Source organism: Rattus norvegicus, chromosome 16, assembly GCF_036323735.1.
Source record: "Rattus norvegicus strain BN/NHsdMcwi chromosome 16, GRCr8, whole genome shotgun sequence".
Taxonomy (NCBI): domain Eukaryota; kingdom Metazoa; phylum Chordata; class Mammalia; order Rodentia; family Muridae; genus Rattus; species Rattus norvegicus.
This window is the reverse complement of record NC_086034.1, coordinates 49,978,879-49,997,418: the sequence shown is the minus strand read 5'-3', so window position 1 is coordinate 49,997,418 and position 18,540 is coordinate 49,978,879. Positions and strand designations below refer to the sequence as shown.

The 18,540-nt window shown below is 41.7% G+C and overlaps 1 protein-coding gene across 12 annotated transcripts in view; it reads right to left on the bottom strand.

Annotated features, from left to right (window-relative positions):
- The window catches only part of Tenm3 (teneurin transmembrane protein 3), a 2,726,621-nt gene that overhangs the window by 713,934 nt on the left and 1,994,147 nt on the right, over nt 1-18,540 (bottom strand). For all 12 annotated transcript variants that reach the window (XM_063275416.1, XM_039094506.2, XM_039094513.2 and 9 more), the window contains one exon: nt 2,298-2,377. The gene's annotated coding sequence lies outside the window, so the exon portion shown is untranslated. The remainder of the gene's footprint in view (nt 1-2,297; nt 2,378-18,540) is intronic.

Below are 18,540 nucleotides of genomic sequence, written 5' to 3'. Positions count from 1 at the left end.
TTATGAGCGTATTTTACAGGCAGCTTCTGACCTATGTTACAGCACATCAAGTGTTCTCCTTCAAAGTGTGTCTCAGAGGAACACTGAGCCAATCAAGTTTATATATTAGCTACTACAGACTAAATGCTTGTCCTAGAGAACCTCCCAGTATAGGAAGAGTGGTTTCCATGAATAGATAAGAGAAGGGTTTGAAGAGAGGGTACTTAAAAGACGAGGGGAGGTTGACATGTTTTATTAGAGTGGCATTCAGGCAAAGTGTTCTCTAAGGTGGAATGCTAGAGACTTGAAGGAGTTTCGCCCGATACCATGCTTGCAGAGAATTTTAAGCTATATGTTCACAGCAGAAAACACCCAGGTGATTACATTCCTATCCTGAAATATCTCATTCCCTTCAGGAATGAGAGGAGGCATGCACCTACTTTCTGGAATTCTCCAAGAAGGATAATTTATAATTTACAATGATAACTTGTTCCCCAAATGTAATTTGCTTAATATCTATTGATTTATTTTATCGGTCTGCAGACAGGTCTTTTCCAGAGCATGAATTGTCACAGAAAAGGGAGAGAATAAAAAAAAATGAGCAAAGCAACTTAGACAAACCTTGTCTTATCCCGTTTCCAGGTAAACACTGAATGTGCACTTACTGGGCCGTTGTTCCAAATGTGGCGTGTAAAACGGAATGCTGAAATTCCTCATAGGGATCTTACAAGGTCAGTTATTGAGGAAATGTGTGATAGTAAATTATTAAAATCTACCTTCTATTAACTGCTCTCATGTTAATAGAAAAACACAATCAAAAAAAAGAAGAAGAAAACCCCTCACCATTGCCTAAACTGAGGAGGTCTAGGGAAGAGAGCTACCCCACATGTGGGAGATGGCACGCAGCATGTAGTTTTGATTAATTACCCACCAAGCTTATAAGGATGTACGTGTATGCTCACAAGAGCACTTATTAAAGGGCTCCCTTTTCACTATTGCTGAGACACCCTTAGGGGAAAAGTAAAAATCGGTGCCTGGAAGAGATATTAAAACAAAACAACAGTGACTCCTGCGATTTTATGTAAGAAGCCAACTATGATTTTATTATTAAAATTATAATAAAAAATCTATCCTGTCTTTCCTCACAGGAGGAAAAGCAAAAAGAATTACATTACAAATACTGATTTTACCTCAAATTCACACAGTAAGAAAAAGACTTTTGCTTTCAATATGAAGTTAATTTAAATCTATTAGCTCAAGTAGGAAATAAAACCAGTGAGGACGCCACATTGATTGTCTATTGTCTGAGGGTTTTAAGCTGTGTTCCTGGCCTTTCGACTTCTGGAGTGATTTTTCACCTAACATGGTAAAGTATACTTGAATGAATAACATAGAAATCTCAGTGAGCAACTTGCTTTTTTTCCCAGGTACAATCTTATTATTCCTATGTACTGGCGTTTTACATTGGTTCCATCATTTAGAAAGTTCTTTGCTTCATGGAAACTTAATGTTGAATCATATTAAAAGAAGAGGCTGTCAATTAGGAGGAAGGAAAAAAACCCCTCAGACTTCCACTCATTAAACCCAATGAGTCAGGGACTTTTTAAATGATTTGCTCTGAGAACCCAGCTCTCCTGGAAATACCACTGTGCACACATCCCGAGCAGAATGCTTGTCAGCCCTCCTGTTGTACATTTCTTTCTAGCGTCTTGGTAGAAGACACTTCCCATTTTGTGGAAACCCTTCAGAATGCGATTTTAAATGAACCTGTTCACAGGGTTCAAAGCTCTAAGTTAATAGACCATGGCTACCATTGAGCAAACGCACCGAGCAATGTAAGAAGTAAAGAAAACCATAACCAGGTACAAGCTGGATTCTCTAGGGTCACCGTGTAAGTGCTACTCAGAAAGGATTAAGACTTCTGGAGAACAAGAAAGCCCCAAACAATTCACTTCCAAGAGTGGGAAACATACACACTGGCAGTCTATTGTGCTTGGCCTACTTTACGCTGGTAGCTGATTTGTTGAGGTTTTGTTTTTGTTTTTCTCTCAGGGGATTCTGAATTTTAGAATGCCCTCATTCACTTAATCTTCCAGAAAATAAAAAGTCCATAGAAAGGTGGTTGGCTTTTGTGGGATCAAAACCATTACGAATCCAACCAACGATGCCTGTTACAGACTCATTGAAATAGACGATTGCTGGATTGCTGGGACCCAAGCTTGGCAGCTCTGCCGGAAGTACTTGCTTTGCTAACCACAAACAAGTTGCACGCTGTAGGAAACCCGTCTGCAGAGATTTTGGTCCCCGGATCCACCTACCTTCCCCCTCGCGAAAAGAGGTCTTCAGCTTCTTAGCTTGTGCAGAAATTCCGAATCTTTGTCTTAGAGAAGCTGGAGACCTGGAACAGAAGACAGCGAAAGATGTAAACTGAATCAAAGGGTTATTGATATTTCATAAAAGCAAAAGCTGAATTCTAAAGAGGTCGGTTGCTGGCTTCTAATAATGAATCGGGAAAAGTTGGTTAGCAGTTACTTAAAATAAACCATGACAGTCAGCAAGGGCCTAGGACCCAAGCTCTTTGGGAGATAGAGGCAGGGAGATGAGTTCCAGGCTGGCCTGGGCTGTAGATTGAGTTCAGGACTTTATTGGGCAAAACCCATTGAAAACTCATTTCAACATTAGAAGTTAAAAGAGAACTGAAGGTCTAGCTGGATGGCAGGACACTTGCCTAGAATGTTCCTGAAGGCCTGGAGTTGAGTCTCAGGGCCCATAAAGACAAAGAAGCCACCTGGGCATCCTGCTAAGTGAAGCTTTAGCTTTCCATGCACTCACTTAGCACTTTCCCTACATCGTAAAAGGAAGAAATTTGCATGATTTATTTACCTTTCCAAAAAATTAAAGTGTTGAGAGACTTACCTAAAGTGTTGAGAGACCACCTTCCCATCTTGTTTAAAGCCCTTCCCCCTCACATCCTCAATTCCAGTTAAACAGGATGCAGATTAGGCCAAGAGCTGAAGACACCTCAGGTTATCTTTGTGTTCTTAGGAACCACAAGTACATTCACTACAGCATGAACCTAATGTTGTTCTTTGTTTGCTTGTTTCGGTAAGGTCAATGAAAAAAATCAAACGCAGTATAGTTGCTTATTTTTGCATGCCATTTAATCAATGGAAACCGCACTTTAAACAAACCAGCTCCTTGAATTAGGAGTTAGGAGTTAGGTCTATGTGTCAAATAGCAAGCCAAAACCTCTGTGTTCCTTTAGTTTCATTCAGTCACCATATACTAAGGACAAGCCAACTAAACAGAATCAACAAAAAAACACAAAAATGGAGAGTACTCAAGAGTCATGAAGACAAGTCAGAGGCAATTCCTACCCCTCACCATGGATGTGTCTTTATGGAAAAGATGGTTTTAATACAGAGACTTAAGTATAGAGAATTTTGCAGGGCTCAGCTCTAACTGTGGACGACTACATCACATCTTCTTCTTCTCAACACTTAGCCAAAGTTATGGAAGAGGGGTGGGAAGATCGTAAGAAGCATTGGAGAGTGATAGATACTCTGTATCACCCCATTGAAGACTGACACAAGTAATGGTTCTGGATAAGATAGGGCCATTGCATGCATCTATCTGCAATAGCTACAGTTATCTGCACAAGATCAAGCCAGTTAATGTCCCATCATGGGTGGGTGGGATGGTGGGTTTGAGCATCTAATCCTGTCAGAGCAGCAGCTTTTGAAAGGAATAGTTTTCTTGCAGTGGTGTGACACATGGTAGGTTACCCCAAATTTCAGTGAATGGGTTTATACATATACACAAATGCCCAGCTTTAATTGGACTTAGTGGTTTATAGAAAAACAAGAGGAGAAAGGGAGAAAGGAGAAGAAGAAAAGAAGGAGAAGAAGGAAAGAAGGAGAAGAAGGAAAAGCAGAAGAGGAAGATGAGGATGAGGATGAGGAAGAGGCAGAAAAAGAGGAAGAGGAGGAGGAGGAGGAAGAGGAGGAGGAGGAGGAGGAGGAGGAGGAGAAGAAGAAGAAGAAGAAGAAGAAGAAGAAGAAGAAGAAGAAGAAGAAGAAGAAGAAGAAGAAGAAGAAGAAGAAGAAGAAGAAGAAGTAGTCATAAAGTTGGTAGGAGGATGAGGGGATTTGGGAGAAGTTGGAGGGAACTGGGTGGGGCAGATATGATTGTTATACAGTAAATTCATATAGGCCACTACCAAAGAATAAATTTTAAAAAATGAAAACTAGCTTTTAGGTCTGCATGCCACCGACAATGTAATTGATGTATTTATCACAAAAGGGGAAATTAGGAGCAACTGCTTTTTCAGAAAGTAGGCACATTTTTCAAACACAACTTGAGAGGTCAGATTTGTGTCTGGTTTGTATGTTTTCTGAAAATGTTGAATTATTAGGTTGAGAGTCATAAAATGAGTCTTACTCTTTTTATATATCCTTTTTCTTGTGCATGTCTATGCATGAGTTGATATACGTGAGTTCGGGGTGCACGTGTGTAGGTTGATGTCATTATGCAGGTGAATGCAGGTGCACGAGGCCTGTCATTGGATGAGAAGGAAGGATAAGCAGGAGAGGCGGGAGAAAAGTTTTAGAGAGGCAGAGGAGGACGGAGCAAGGAGGAGGAGGAGCCAAGAGAACATGGCAGCAGATGTTAAGCTGAGTATAACTTGTAACTCTGAGCATAGTTACAGGTTGTTATGACTATTCTTAAGGGATGGATGTGTACAGAACTTTGTGTTGTCTAGATGGGCAAATTATATCTTATCAATTGGATCAGAGAATATTGTGTGATACGTTCTTTCATGTGGCGACTTAATTTAGTTCAAGAGGGTGTATGGTGGCTGGCTGTTTGGGATGTGTATGCCTGGCATGGTGGAAACCATCCAAGAGAGCTGTGCGTGAGGGCAGGCAGCCTGACAGGGTGTTGTGTTGGAACGGCTCATGGACAGCGGGTCAGAAAGTAGATGGGGGCAGCATGGAGCCTCTGAGATAATAGCCCGCCAGAGCCGGAACTAGTGAGAGAGCGTGACCTCCAAGGTACACGCCGGAACTGGTTCTGCCCTTCTGCAACACATATGTGCCAGTATGATAAACAAAGGATAACCATGGGTCTTGGTCTTTGCCTTCTATTTTGTTTGGGATGCAGGGTCTGTGATTCCCATGCTTACTAGGCTAGGAAGGCTGGCCTGTGAATGTCCTATCCCGTAGGAGGGAGACTTGGATTACACATGTGCATCTTCCTCCAGGCTTTTCCTATAAGGTCTTGCATCAATTCTGGGTATTTGAATTCAGATTCTCTCACATACCTGGCAAGTGCTTTACCCACTGAACATCTCCCAAGCTATAATGGGTATAACCTTCAAACAATGGGGAAAAGAGGAGTTACAGTACGAGGAAATATCTTTCTGAAAGGGATTGAGGGCAGGTAAAAAGCAGGAAGAGAGACAGGCTGTAGTAGGTCTCAGAAGGATGGGAGACAGGGACCAGGAGTCACTTGGAAGTGATGGAGCGATTAGTTGAGTTGATTGACGTCTTTCAATGCTGCAGGAAGGTTGGAAACGATGAGAGCTGGTGAGAAATCCTAGCTCTGACATCCCACAACACCTCTAACTTCTGACTCAGCTCTTCAGACAGTGGCTAGCAGAAGGAGTTTAAGAAAATAAAAATTAAAAAAAAATTGTCACATTAGGACCAGAAAAGGAGAGGGTCTAATTTCAGAGTATAGAGAAATGCTTTCTTTAGGGTGGGTGTTGAGAGATTTCTGAGTAGACATTGTTCAGTCAATGTGAGCACACGACAAATTGGGAGCATGAGGCCAGAAACTGGGGGCAATCTGGCTGCTGGGGTCAGAGGAAGAGGGTTATAGGGTTACAAGGACCAGTGGCTGGTGGGAAGTCTGGCCTGGAAAGGAAGAGAAGGGCCATTCTTCTGAGGTGGTAGGAAGCTGTTTTGAAGCCAGGATAGTGTGCGGCTTTAGGCAGTGGGCTACACGGAGGAAGATGGGCAGAACAGCCATGCTGCCCGGTCAACAGCAGCGAATAAAAGACACAGCCAATCAGGGAGGAACGCAGAGAGAGTGAGCAGAACAGCTTTATCCAGACTTGGGGAATTTCCCAATTTCCTCATGAAGTTCTGTATCTGCCGACTACTGAGAAGGTAAAGAATTAGAGGAGCTGAAGCAGGGGGATTTGCTTGGAGAAATAGGAGAGCCAGTGAGGCACGTGAGTCTAATGAGTAGATCAGAGAACCAAGAGTGGAACCTGGTCTTCGTTAAAGTATTGCCAACCGAATTACCGAGCCATTGGGCTTCCCTGCCTTCCCATTTCTCCTCCTCCTCTTCTCTTTCTGCTCTTCTTTTCTCCTCTCCTTTCTCTCTTTCCCTTTCTCCTGCTCATTTTCCACACTTACTGCTTTACTTAGCAATACTTACTAGATGGTTTTTATTATTTTAGGTCATTTACAAGGTACCAGCTGGTGAAGGGAAAGCAACTTTAAGGTCAAGATGCGCTGACTTCTTGGTACCTTTTCCTCACTACATCACCATACTTGGTTCTCTCAGGCTCACTCTATATGTGTCGAAACTGCATGTGTATGTGTATGAGGATTTATATGGTCATATATACTTACGCATCTCCCATGTTTGTCTCCCATATTGGTTAATGCATTTTTTTCACATAGTGGGTAGAAGAAGTAGGGTGGGTGGTGTGTGTGTGTGTGTGTGTGTGTGTGTGTGTGTGTGTGTATGTGTGTGTGTGTGTGTATGTGTGTGTGTTCAGTAGCTTATTGGAAAACCATTGTTGCGTTCTTCATGCAGATGGCTGTATGTCCAACAGTGTTGCTACAACACAGCCTATATGTTTTCATGAAGCTGGTTGAGAGAGCATCCTATAACTATTCAGGGCACGGGAGAGAATGGATGAGGTATCCTGAGATTCGAAATGGATCCTTAAGCAGGGAGAAGTAATTCAACTCCTAGACTGCTACATGCATGGCCATCTGTATACAGAAGGCAGTGCTCCTATATTGAAGGAAGAAGGCTAGAAAGACAGAAAAAAAGGAAGCAGACAGACAGGAAAAACCATCTTTTAACCAGGAAAAAAAAGGATTCAGACATATGTGGACACGTGTGTTAGCCTCACTATGCTTGGGGAAGAAGGTGGGTAAATGGCATAGCTCTGTGTGACAGATCTCCAGGCAGCTTCTGGAACTCCACACTTGGAGAGACATTACACGATTTCTAGAAAGCTAAATTTGAATTTCACTTTTTCATGTACATTTCAGAGTTTCTTGTGCGAATTCAGGAAGTTTATAAATTAGTGTTGGTCTCACACTGACAATTCTGGCTGTTTCACGATAGCTGCATCCTTGTGACCTTGAAGGCAGGTTAAACTGTCTAGACCTTAATTGGCTCCTCTGTAAAATGGGTTGATATGATAACTCTCTAAGGGTTTGCCATGAGAAAGACAAAGTGAGTTAGCATTTGTGAAGCACCTAGAAGAAGAAGGCTGGAAAATCTAAAGGTATGCTTAGCGTTCTTGTAAACACAGGGGGTAGTTAAGGGGTGGCCAAGCTTTAGGCATTGCACTGTGCTGCTGTTATAGGTAAACACGTAGCTCTCTATCTGTAGCTATCCTGGGACTCATGTGTTTCTATGGCAACTATCTGGGCATGGCTAGGCAGAAGGATCATCCTTCTATGGTCATTCTTCCTTCCCTACTCTTGCCTACAGGCAATTCTGCTAGGCTCTTCCAACAGCAACCTAGCAACAGATTGCATCATCACCTGCCACCATTGCCTGCCAGGTGCAAGGTATAAAAGCACTGCTTGCTACCCCAGCCCCCTTCTCTCTCTGTTTCCAAGTGTTCCTGGTTGACTCTCTTCCTTTCTTTTCTTCTTTCTGTCCTTCTCTTCCCCCCATCTTTCTGATTCCCCTTCTCTGTTGTCATATCTCTGCTTCTGTCTGTCTGCTACTACCCCTTCTCTAGGTCCTGGCTCCCTTCCCTTTCCCAAATAAACCTCCCATATACCAGGTCTTCTGCATGGTGTGATTTCTCAGGGGGACACCTTGGCATGGGCCCAACCCACTGCATTTTATTTCATAACACGCACTCTTCTGTGCTGAGGCAAGAAGATCATGGATTCATGTTAAGGTAGGTTATATAATACGACCTTGTTTCAACACATAAACAGTTAATAAACCCTAAAGAATTATAAATAGCATTTTATTTACAATTAAAATTGGAAGGTTAAATTAAAAGTAAGCATTAGCTAATTTTAAAGTAATCAAAAATTCTAAATTATACTTTGTTGAGGCTTACTCAGCTCAAGTTGTTTTTTTTTAAAAAAGAAAAAAATTCTTTTTAAAGATCAGAAACAGAATCTTGATGGGTGTGAGGGAATTTTAAATGAATCTTGGTCAATGGATGCTTGAGATTGATTGGACTGAAATGGAACTAGTTGAAGTCTTTAGAGACAACTAGCTTCTCAATTAGCATAGGCTATCTTGAGACAAATGACGCAGGATGGAGCAAGTCTGCAGAGAGAGTGCAGTCAGACAAAGTATAACAGTGGGGACCTATTTTTTCTCATTTTCTCATAGTCCTTCCCTCCCCCTTTCGGGTGATTAAATTCTCCCCATTACTTGGCATCTTTCAGTGGTCCACACCAGGGTTCAGTTTCATCATGAAATAAACCCTGGTGAGCTCAACAATACGACTCAGATTGTTTCTATGCAAATGGATTAGCATCACACCATAAACGAACACTGTATGCAGACAGAATTTAAAGATGCCAATGAGATCAGATAAATGGTATTATTTTCTTAAAAGAAAAAATAAGGCCATTGCTTTACTTTTGAGCTGAGGGTTCAGTTTTGTATAGACACCGTCGAACGGGACTGTTCTGATACAGACGGTAGCCTCTCGTGAATTCACAGCTGCTGACGGAGTGTGCTGACTTGGCTCACAGAAGGCTATGCTGGCCTTGCAGCATGTTTCGTAAGGGAGTTTGGAGGTAGCTACTGTAGGCAACATTTGCAGTTTAACAAGTAAGAGCACGAATACACACATCTGTTAGTTTTGTTTTAGTTCCTATTGTATTCATCGTAGACAAACGGGAGAAAGATCCACTGCTTTACTAAAAGCACAGGACACACAAGAGAAGGAGGCGCTTCAGGAGACCCAAGCAGTTCCTCGCAACTCATCAGCGAAGACCAGAGAATACGGTGCACACTGTCAAAACGATTTCAAACCGCAAATGGATTTTCCTATATCCGTCAAACAAAATGGTTCGCTGCATTTATGTAGTAGAAGTAGTTAAGACACTTTCTTAGTCGGCAAAGCTAATGTTGGCCCGGCTCACTTGCCATCTCAGTCTGAGCTCATACATGAAAAAGGGATGCCCCTTGTCTCCCTAAAACTCGCTCAGGCGATCTTGCTGCAGAGATGAAAGCAGGGCAGAGGGGTGGCAGATTCTTTGAAAGCTGTTAGTTTTTACTTCTTCCTTCCTTTTGTTCTGTAAACTGACAGTATGTCTGTCAGGTCAGGTACCGTTTCAACTTTATGAGGGATAAAGGTAAACAAAGCCAGATACAACGTTTGTCTTCAGGTAGCAGAGACAGATGTTAATCGCATTTTCACACTCATATACTCACAGTACACGAGCTAAGATAAATGACGTGAGACGTCAGGCAGAAAAGAAACCAAGATGCCCTGGGAAACTTTGGGGGTAGGGGCGGGGGTAGAAGACGAGGTATTTCCAATAGAAACCTTGCAAAGTTGTGTCGGCTTGGAGCTCCAGCGGAGCAAGGGTGGAAAGAGGTGGGAAGAACCTTGGCTTATAAACCAGGAGGCCAAGGGCATGTTGCTTATGGTTTTTTTTTTTTGCTCACAGTTGCAGAGTTTAGCAGAAGAGGAAAACACTGTTTTATTGTTTTATAGCTTCCCTCATGGCAATGAGTGTTTGTGGTCACTAGAGCTTGAAGTAGCATTTCTATACATCTGGGAAGATCAGCAGAGCTGGACGTAAGATATGGCTCCAGCAAGACCCACTTCCAATGTTCCACTTCTGTCACTTAGGTTACCTGTGTCAGAAGTTCTACAACCTCCTGAGACAGAGCTGTCCTCTGGGGATATGATTCCAGCCACACAAACCTGTGTACTGGGAAAGATAATGACTCTGGAGAACGGAAAGGATTGGGGAGCTCAAAGCTATTGGTTTGGAAATACAGCAAGAGTATGGTGGGTGGTTCAGCATAGATGGGTAGTGTTGGGGTAGGGTAAGGATTTAAATTTTTATCCTCAGATCACTGGACACCATTGCAAAGATTTAAGCTCGACAAGCCTTGATCACATTTGTAATTTGAGATCTTTATGCAGAGCGCAGCTTATGAGAGCAGACAGCTCACTGGAAATGGCTGTTCGCACCACAGAAGAAGCAATAGAAACATAGGAGCAGGATGAAGAAGAGAGACAGGTGCTCCAAGAGATTCGGGAGGTGAGGTTAGTGGCAGTAGCCCACAGACAGCATCACAGGCTTGTTACCTAGTGTGTACAACTTATGGAACCAGTCGATTCTGTTGGCAGTGATGCCCCTACATTCTAAAGCTTCAAAACACTAAGTCTTCGGGTTACCCCAAAGATAAACGCTACAATTAAAGTGGCAAATGGGACCCAAAGATGTTATTAATTTTGTTGATTGAAATAACATCACTTAAATGTTTCTCAGGTGCAGCTTCGTTGAACTAATTGTTTGCCCTGCTGCTCTTTTCTTTTTAAATAAGCAGCTCAGTTTGCTGATCTGGGTTCTGTTCTCATCTTTGAGCTACGTGTTAAAGTAGCAGCGATGCAACAGGAGGCTCGGACACCACCACATGCACACAAAATAAAGAAGAGATCAAACTCGGAATCGCAAGGTTTTATTTAGCACAGTATTGGAGGCTTTGCAAAAATATGATTGCAGACTTTCTCAGGAAATAAGAATAAGTCCTGGGATCTACATCACCCTCCCCAGACCAGGGCTGCCTGACTTTCCTGTGGATGCTGCGAGTCCCAGTTCCGGCCTTGTGTTTCTGTAGCAAGGGCATCACCTGCTTCGAGCCCCTCTCCCCAGCCGCCAACATCCAGTTTCTTAAGAGCAAAAACAGATACGGAACAAAACCAATGCATGGCTTTTACGTTTCTTTCGGTAAAGAAATATTTTAGCTTCTTAGAGAAAACGATTTCTCTTAGAAGTCTTCACTTAATATTTTCTTCCTGACCTTTTATGTAATTCATTGGGCTTGGGCCCAAATCTATATTTTTATACTCGGTATTTTTCTTCATTGTTAATAAAACACTTAAAAGTAAAACATACTCATAAGTACATTACTGTAAAATTCTTTCTTACAGGAGAAATAAATAACTTGATAGTACAATAGTGGTAAAATTAGTTCCCTCGATACAGAGGGCCTGTATTTTAGACCCATGTAACTCCATTACCTCTGTGGTCCTGGCATGCCTCTGAATTCTTCTATTAATAACAACATAAGAACATTCTCGAGAGCAGAGCAAACCTATAGATGACAATTACAGTGGACCTTGAACCCAGGAGTTCTACAAATGAGAAAAATCGCTCTTTGATCTTTTAAAGAAATGCACGTTCTTTGCGGCACAGGGTCCACAAAAATCTCCCCTTGGCATGAAATGCTTAAAACACACACAGACAAATGAACAAACCTCTTTACCCCGTTCCTGCTAGAACCTGCTGAGATACAATTTTCCGTGCGCGGGGCGCCAGCGATCCGTCACAGACACTTAAGCTCACTGGTGTCATAAACCAGAAGGGTCAGTCAGAAGTTTCTCCCTGGGATATAATCTATGTCCAAAATTTGCCTGGCAAACAGGGTAGTTCTAATAACTTTTTTTTTTAAATACACAAAGTCAAATGCTTTAAGGGGAAGCAAAACCTCTAGGAACTGCTTGGAGGTACCTGCAGCCAATGGCTGCAGGCCTGTGTTTGCCTTCTTGACATAGTCTCAGAACCAGCACACTTCCGCAGGAATAAAAGATGTCAAAACTTGTAGCTGCACCCCCAAATCTCAAGTGTCTCACTAAAACTGTGAAGTGGTTTTGTGTGCCTTTATGACGTGCGGAGTTGAGGGCTGTTAGCAGTAAGTGGAGACTCGGTAGTCAAAACAAAACAAAACAAAACACCCCCCTCTCCCCCCTCAAAAATAAAACAAAACAAAAACTTTTTAAAGAAGTGCATTTTCTTCAATAAACGGAGCCCAGGAAAGGCGTTCATATGAAGCATTAAATGCCACTTCAAAGCCCTAAATAGGCTTGAACAAATAAACTGACCCCCTCGTCTTGACCTAAATTATTGCTTAAACAAAGGTACACATTCCTAATTTACATGAAAGGCAATCAGGCCTGCTGCTGACAGTGTGCGGAGAGGTGCATCTGCCCAGGGCAGGCTTTTATACAAAAACACAACAAAGAGAGAAGTCCTGCCTTTTGTGGTTGGGTTGTGTGGTTTTTTTTTTTTTAAACTCAGCCACTACTTACTGAGGGCAAGGAACATTATTTAAATTTTTAACTTATTTGGGTAAATGGTTGTTATTACTGTAATACATTCTTCAAGTATGCTCCTTCTTTTTCTTTTATTGTTAAAATTTTATTGCACATAAGCCGCCAATGGAAAACACCAGGCAGGGAGATTTGCCAGCCACAGCCTGAATCTGTACAGCGAAGCAAGCTCTGTGCAGACAGAACAGGCCTTCTGAAGCCCTCAGATGGCGCCTTATCCTGAATGCCCACATCCCCTCTCAGTTATATTTTCATTCGCTTTCATTTTAACACTACTTCCTGACTTGTAGGGTTAGCCCCAGTTCATGATGCTTGGTATCTGAGAATTGGCTGAAAGGGGAGTGAAATCTTTTCCCCCTTCCTCTGGAATGCTTTGGAAACAAACTTGACTCTGGAAACCACAGAACAAAACAAGGGAGAACAATGACCGCTAAGCCCTTATGGGGATGTTTACATTAAAACTGGAAATTGTTGTTGGTCAGCCTAAATGCATTTTTCTAATCTAGTATCCTTCTGTGTACTAGATGCTCAGCGGGACTGCAAATGGTTTCTGTTCTCTCTCTCTCTCTCTCTCTCTCTCTCTCTCTCTCTCTCTCTTATTAGAAAAATGCCTTTATAGTCAGAATTTAAATGAAGAGAGAAAAGTGGGTTACTATTAGCATTTCGATCTTTCTCCCCTTATATTTATTTACTCCCTAATCCATTCATCAAATATTCACTATCTGCCCTCTGAAACATTGTTTTTAAATTGATTTTAAAGCTTCTCTTTGAGAATTTTATACCTGAGTTCTGTATAGATGCCTCATGTCTCCTGTCGCTCACCACGCTTGCTCTCACTTTCTCCCCGTGTCTACCTCTCAGATTTGTGTCCTCCTCCTCATGGCTGTGGTGGGACACTGACGGGCGCGGTCCCATGAAAGCAACTGCATCGCTAAGAGCGGAGGGCGCAGCATCCCTGTTGTGTCGGGAAGATAATAGTCGTAGCATTGCGGCTGGTGCTCCGGCTCTTACAACCTGCCGCCTGCTGCCCACGCCTTCACAGTGTTCCCTGAGCCTTGGGTGGAAGGGTGTGTTATAGATGTCCCAGGTGGTGATGGGCATTCCACAGTCCATTATTGTCCACACTTTGACTTCGTGTGGTCCTCTGTAGTAGCCTCTGTCTGATGCAAAATGGAGCTTCTCTGATGAGCTGTAGTCGTCTTCGGGTGTCCACATAAGTGCTTAGAGAGTCGTTGATGTAGTACAGTAGTGGTAGGTTCTCTTCTAGAGCCCATTTACATCCCTGTCACTGGTCCTTGGTGAGGTTTATGGTACCAAGCGTTGAGTTCCCCTCTTTGGATTTCGTAGACCATTGATTATCTTCAAGGCATTATGGTATGATGGCCACTGTCACTCCATCACACGTATCTTGCTTGCCAGTTCCTGTTGTAATTCTCAGGGTCTATCACTGAGTAGGACTGTTGACAGCTTTTTCCCTCTAGCAGCTTACACTGCAGCTTCCAGTTCAATGAGAGCTAGGTATCTTGATCATTCACATGTACCAGGGGCAGAGTGATCAGCAAGGGAAGCTCCACTCTTGCTTTTATAGCAGAAAAATTTCTAGATGATTTTTAAGCCAAGTATGTTTGAGTTGTTAACAAGGCTCCACCAGACACATTTCATGGAAAGAGGGAGCTAAGGACGTTTTGAACGGAGCTGGTCAGAGATACTCAGCTCCATGTAGTAATTAGCACTGTTAATTTGCTGGCCCTCTTTAGGCATCTATGTCTTATGCAACCAACCAAAGAAACTCAGATAAATATTTTTTTTCTACCATCATATTTCCAAGGGAAATGAGTCAGACTAGAGGCATGATGTCTGATTTTTCAAGGCTTGTTCTGATCTCGTCTTTCCCTAATAGGACCTGTATATGCAAGTAAGATGTTGCCATGGAAAACATTGTGGGACTTGGCCTCTGTGTCTGCAGTCGTGGGATGGATGTTGCATTTATAGAACTAAAGATGCTGGACAGAGGTGAGGAGAGATGGCTACAGCATCTCATCTATATCCCGGCGTGGATGCTTCAGTGAGCACTGGACGGCAGGAGGCTTGCCCATGGCACGGTTTGCAAAGAACTAGGCCACCAGAAAACACCACACATGGTTATTGGACTCAGAGGAGGCCTCTTCATCTCGTTTCCCAGGGATTTAGAGAGTAGGAGGCTAGACCTCCCAAGGGTGGGTGGGTTATTACCAGAAGCAGGGTACCAGGCTGATGCCACTACAAACCAGTAATCCAAGGACTAGGTGAGAGTAGTCTCAGAAAGGGACTATTATCATTAGCCAGATAGCTCTATCCTACATCAAAACTCAACCTGCGTAAGACAGTTCCATTCCACCCTCACACACAGCTTCAGCACGGCCCGTTTTTCACAATCCTTGAAGGTAGTAGTTTATGTATCCTGTTCTGGCCCCTACACTCTGTCACTGGGTTATTTGGGAAAGTGTCTTCATCTTTGAATGCTTCTATTCTTTTTCCAATGTGAAGAGAACATAATGTTTCTAGAGCTGCTACAGTATTAAATGAGATATTCCATAACATCTAGCCTGAGGAAGCTACCAGCAAAATATTAGCTATAATCGCATCTCAGAATGGGATGTGTGGTTTCTCCAAGTCTTCGTTGATGCATCTGTTCAGAGGAAGACGTTGAGGCAATGTTCTTTACGGAACACATAAAGTCTTTAAAGCAGCAACTACTTCATCAATGTGAAGACTTGCTAATGACACAATAGAATATTTCATCTATGCTGGATAAATATTACTGTCTTCATTATGTAAAGGTGAGAGGGAAGCCCGGAACTAAGATCGCTTGTCAAAGAAACCAGAGTTTCAGACTAGAGTCCTGCTCTCAGTAGTACTTAGGTGTATTGTTGGACAAAGACTCCTTGGAGCAAGTAATCCCCATCCATTCAAATCACTTCAGACAGGCCAAATGATTGCAGCTCAGCCAATCCCCCCCTCCCTGATTCAGCTCGCTTTCCCGAGTTAAACTAGTAATTAACAAAACAAAATACTACATATTTCCGAGTTAGTGGCGCTGGCTAATCAGAGGAGATGGCTGCAGAGGATGGAGGGCAAAGAATTCTCTTTGCAGAAATCTACTGAAGGAGAGTAACTTACCAACTCAATAGCATAGCACATAAATTAATTAAGATTGAAAAATCCCAAGAAGCCTCTCTTAGTAGACTAGATATAAACAGCCCTTTATCTGGTTATACAAGTAAATGCTTACTCGGCATTAGATCTTCCCTGGCTTCAAATGAGCGCCGTGGCAAGTTCTGCTCCAGGGAAATAGACATGGATTTCCTAGCCTCACCATAGATTTCTATGGTTTGCATTATTATCGTTTGATATAATGGCGTAAGCTCCTTACCTTGCTCAGTGGCTCTAAGACCTCTGCTCTGTTTGCTTTCCCTCTGAAGACATCCCAAGCAAATCCTAAAGTGTGATTCAATTTGTGAAGTGGCAAAGAGAATTGTCAGTGTCTTCAAGAATGCTGATGGCCTCAGAAGTCCCAGTTTGGGTGCTCATGTACATTTGTCATGCAAATCAACATTATGACAAATTATAGGATTTAGAAACTCCTTTCACATGGGTACTAATACAAGGTAAGAACTAGGAGAAAAATTCCTTTGAAAGCTGACATTGTTTTGTTCCATCCTGTTATGTCTTAGGCTACTAGGTAAGGCTGTGAGTGTATATGTGTGTGTGTATGTTTGTATATACCTGTGTGTCTGTCTATGTATGTTTATAAATGTATGAATATGTGTGTACATATATATGTGTGTGTGTATGTGTGTATATATATATGTATGAATGTGTGTATGTATATATGTGCTTATACATGTATGGATATGTGTGTGTATATATATACATATATATGTTGTGTGTGTGTATATACCTATGTGTATGTATATATATGCTTATATATGTATGGATATATGTGTATGCATATGTGTGTATATACATGTTTATTTATATGTATATGTGTATATGTATTATATGCATGTATATATACTGTGTGTACATACATGTATGTTTATATATATGTATATGCACATATGTGTGTATGCATATGTGTGTTTACATATGTATGAATATGTGTGTATGTATATATGTATGTGTATATATGTGTTTATATATGTATGACTGTATGTGTGTATATACATGTTTATATATGTATGGATATATGTGTATGCATATATGTGTGTATATGTGTTTACATATGTATCACTGTATATATATATATGTATGTGTGTATGTGTGTGTTGTGAATGTGTCTTATATCTGAATTTTGTAAGGTTAGCACAGTCAAACCAATAAACCAAAAGTTTTTTGTGAAGAAATGATTCATGGAAATCCTATTCTCTTTCCTAAGCAAACTTAATAGTATATACATGTAAAATAAAATGCCATTCTTCTGGGCCAAGGAAAAGTCCATTTTCATGGCACCAGCAAGCTGACTTTTATTAGATAGAGCAGAGCATGTGAAGCAAGTTCTCAGTCTCCCCTTGCTGAGTTGGGAGCTTCTTGCTCCTCTTGGACTGGGTAACAGCAGGAGGCCGTAGGGTAGCATCAGTATGGGTGAGGGGACCTGGGAGCAATGACATGGCAGAGGGAAAGCAGAAAGGACTGTGGCCTTAAGGAAGAGCAAAGATAGCTGAGTCGGAACTTACTCTGCATTCCAAATCTAGAACCAGCACAGGGCCCTCGTGAGCATGGCCTGGTGTGTGTTTGGAATATGTGCTAATTATTAGAGAACTGTGTATGGAGGTGTTTTATGACTTTTAGCAAATGAATTCCAGAAAAACCTGGACTTGACTGAAGCATTAATGCTGTTTTAGAGACCTTAAATGGTTAGTGTTGTGAGTTTTGCTGACACTGACATCAAACGTGGTCACTCTTTATTATCATTATCTAAAATAGATTAATGTTGGGGAAACAATCTAAAATAAAAATATTGAATATGAAGGTAAAAAGAAAAGAGTGACCCAGGGCTACAACTTGGTGGTAGAGTGTTTGTCTAACATGCCCTGGAGTTAAATTCCTGGTACCACCATAAAGGAAAAATGTTCCTTACTTGGCTATAGGTCTTTAGGGAGGGTTCAGGTGTTTGGGTTTCCACCCGTCCCCATCAGCACGTGTGTTGATGTTGTCCATGTTCAGCTCATGTTTAGACAGTCAAGGGGGTGAGATTTTTATGGATGTAGCTTCTGATGATAGGGAACTACGGAATGCTAAGAGCAGGAGAAAAAGTCTTCCTCAGAAAAAAAGTATACCAAATACTTATCCAGTACCAAATCACTAGCCATGAAAATATATATATATATATATATATATATAACGATTAATACAGACCGAGCAGGTTACATTTAGTAATATACATGTATATACATGTGTGTATTTGCATATGTATATGTGTAACAACAATTAATAAAAAAGAAACCAGGAATTTGAAATAGAGAGAGGGGGTATATGGGAGGACTTGGAGGCAGGAATAAGAAGCGAGAAAGAATGTAATTATATTATAACTTCAAAAAATAAAAGAAGTAATTCTTAAAAAAAACCTTTGAGTTGGCCTTGAGAATATCAATTTTAAGAATACAACCATATTAAAGAGATTAAAAAATAAACAAAACAAACAAGACAGAAACAAAAGGAACAAAAATCCCCAGGAAACAAAACAAAATATTCAACGTACATGCGATTGGCATATTATTGGCAAAGGAATTCCTGGTAGTTTGTGCTTCTGGTATTAATAAAGTGGGCACTTTGGCCTCACTCAGGTATACTGAATGCGCTGCTAAGCAAACGGAGCTCTCCTCAGGCGAGAGTGTTGGTGGTGGGTCTTACCACATTCTCTAGATAACAACTCAATCCTGAATTTTTCCCTCCTTAAAATTCCCATGGAAGCCAGTTAGCAGAAGGCAGATGACCTT